Here is a 3,390-nt window from a genome sequence, read left to right as displayed (position 1 = left end):
TGGACCCATGAAATTTATCATCCTCTGCTGCCAGTGACCAGCTACGACTTTTATGACTCCGAGAATTAAATATGTCCACATGATAAACAAATGAATAAATAATGACGATAAAAATACAATGAGCAGCTTTCCATAGTAGAATGTGCTGAAAATGGCATCCTCTGTCAGCCCACCTGACACAAAACCTTTCGAGCCTTTGTGTAAGATGTGCCAGGACCTGAGTCTCAAGCCACCGAGTTAGCAATTATGGAGGCAAATTTAGAGCAAAATGCTTGAGCTAATGAAACAGGCTGCCAGTATGCACCACTGTTTATTTTTTTCACTTGGACAGGATCACTGTTATGAGTAAGCCAGCAACCTGTACTTCCTGTTAATATGCCAAAACAACAACATAGCAGAATCAGTTGCCATGGAGAGGTTTTTGCTATCCCAGGGCCCAGCAGACTAAGCATAAATAGACAGTATATACTATTCTCATCTTAGCTTTGCTGATACAGAAAAATACAGGAAATAGGGGTCAGAGATAAGTGACAATGCAGAACCTTTCACTTTCACTTGTATACTCAAGATGAGGCCTAAAGTTGGGGACTTCACATGGCCATTACCTCTCCTTTCTGTTAATCTGATGGCATCTTAACCCGTCTTAGTAAAAAGTTGCGGCAATAGTCTTACTTTGTCACACCAAATGCCAATAAAGTATTCAAATCACCCAGCTCAGGTCTGGCTGCACAAAGGATAGCACACATTGCTACATTATGTGTTCAATGAGCACTCAGTGAGCATACACTGTGATGACCTCATGTGCCATTTTATGTACTTTCCATTCTTGGACTCCGAAATTTTCATGCATCTGTCTCTCGGAATCTACAGGGAACATTAACATAAAATGTACCTGTTTAAAAGACAGGATGACATCAGTGGGATTTAAGCCAGCAATATTACACATCCAATGTCTAAACAAGGGCATAGACAGACACTCACAGGATGCTCCGCGGATAACACACTCCACCAGTCATGCTATAGGGGGCACTTTTTTTTTTACCTTGTGATCTCTTGTGTCACAGTACCCCAGTTCCACAATACATACCCCCATGGGTAAGCACACTGGCAGTTCTTGGTATATGCAGAAAATGATAGAAAGCTCGTGCCACCAGACATTTTCATGTAGTCTTTGACACAAGGATGGTAAACTCAATACCAAAGCAAGTCCAGGACCTTTTGTTTATTTCTTGTCCATTTTACATCACGAAAATAGCCCGATGGTTTAGAAGGCTAATATTTGCTGATACTGGTGTTAGCTACACCCATAATCCCAAAGCAAATGCCTTGTGTCCTGTGGAAATTACAACACTTGTGCTACGTAACTCCAACGCTTGAATGATTGGTTCTCTGTTATATGGGCTGACTGTTAAAAGTCAGTAAAGCGGAACTGGCTCTGCGGAGGCATCAGCCTGAAGAAAAAAAAAAGATTTATCAATTCCTCATCTGAGATACTAAAGCCGCCTCTTTAGATTACGTAACTAGGAGAAATGGCACTTACTTGTGAATAGTGCTCAACAATGTATGTATCCTCATGTCCAGGGAAGAATAAAGGAGAGTCTCTCGTACAAATACATATATATATATTTATCTGTGTTTTCTTTGTGTCCTGATTCATGATAAATAGCCTGCAATTTACTAATGATATAATTTTTTTTTGACGATTCATTTCAATAATTAATCAGCTTCTCCTAGCACGTAGGAATAACCAGTATCAGGTGCTTCAGAGCAGACAAACTAGCTTTGAAATAAAGGTGATAGTAGCTTGTGTTAGTTTGCAGAATGTGTCTGCAGCTGCCCACTTGGGATTTTGTCTTGTGTTTATGAGATGAACTTTAGACAAGTAGCACACATTGGTGCTAAAATATAGAAAGTCAATTTCTAAGCAAACACTATCCAAAGCTTTTCTTTAATTTATTTTTAGCACCTATTTGTTTTGGAACGAGTGCGTGTGAAGCAGCCAGAATGGCTCTTAGGGATTTTTCCCCCCCTTATGGTCTAGAGCAAATCTTTCATTAAGGGTTTGGAGCTCCATGCTAACTTTAGGATGGCTGTCGGCACTTGGCTCGGTGCCGACAGCCATAAAGCACGAAAGAAAATCACCTGGAAGGGTTAATGAGTGCAGCTGTAAAGTCCAAACACAAAGAGGACAAACTCTGCAAACCGGTGCTGGGAATCACCTTCTTCTGCGTAAGCCCTCTTTGGACACAACTCGTGCCTTAATGGAAACTTGGCCCTGCGCTTCATCCACTTCTAGACAGACAGCTGCTTATACACTGTCTGCACATCATAATAAACATGTGAGGCGAACACCAGTGTTTTCACCCTGCAGAGCTCCGAGCTGAGAGAGAAGGAGGGAGGACAGCGACTATCACAACAGTACACAGCAGGTGACGCAGTTGCAAATGCTGCCAATACTGGGGGACAAAATGTGAGGATTTTTACATACGGGCATCCCATTCAATGGCAGAAACGTTCTTTTAGGCTTTCTGGGATGTGACGTCACTTTCAACTCAAGTTCCCAGAACAAAGGGTTCACTAAGCTGAACAGGTGACCTTTACAAGCAGCCGTTTTTAAAATGTGATAGATGTTGTCCAGATGGTTGAACCAAGTGGACCATCACATTACTTCTCCTACTTGATCGCCGCTCAGGTATATGTCATTACATAGAGTAGTATTTTTTATGAATGGAAGCTCTGCAGTAATATTTTTAGTCTTCCTTTATCTCCACAAAGCCGTGCAGACTCTGCATTCAAAACTGCGTTCATGAAAATGTTGTCATGCTATTTTAGGTAAAAACACCAAGCGAGTGGAAAGATGGCAGGGTTAGTGCCACGTGAAGGTGGTATGGGTTACTCTTTGACTGTATATAAAAACCGGGCCTGCAGGTTTAGCAAAACAGTTACTCATCTTCTTTACATGACACCTGGCTACTTGTGCCAAAATATGGAAATCAATAGAATTTGTGTGCAAGGATACGCAGGTTTAAACGTGACTGGCACGTTTGGTAACAAGAACACAATGTCCTTTCAATAATATCAGTAACGTAGTCAAAATCTAGCCCTATGTTGCCAGCAACATTGAATTTTTTTCTGGCTCAAAAGTGAGCTCATATCAATTCAGTTTCTAGTGCTAGCTCGTGGCTGCTTGAAGAAAATGATTAAAAGACAGAAAGCAAAGTGTAAAAAAGACCAAAGAAAAAGAATAGGCTTTACCCTAAGAGAAAACATTTAAATACTAGGTAGAAAATAAAACGTTAGCGGCTAAGAGCTATATGCTTGAGTTACATGCATACATCTCACAGACAGCCTACAAGCGCAAATTAATGCTGATAACATTAACATTTACAA

This window comes from Pundamilia nyererei, unplaced genomic scaffold, assembly GCF_000239375.1.
Source record: "Pundamilia nyererei isolate P.nyererei 1_Seehausen unplaced genomic scaffold, PunNye1.0 scaffold00195, whole genome shotgun sequence".
NCBI classification, from domain to species: Eukaryota; Metazoa; Chordata; class Actinopteri; order Cichliformes; family Cichlidae; genus Pundamilia; species Pundamilia nyererei.
The sequence above is the reverse complement of the archived record's forward strand: the minus strand, read 5'-3'. Positions refer to the sequence as shown.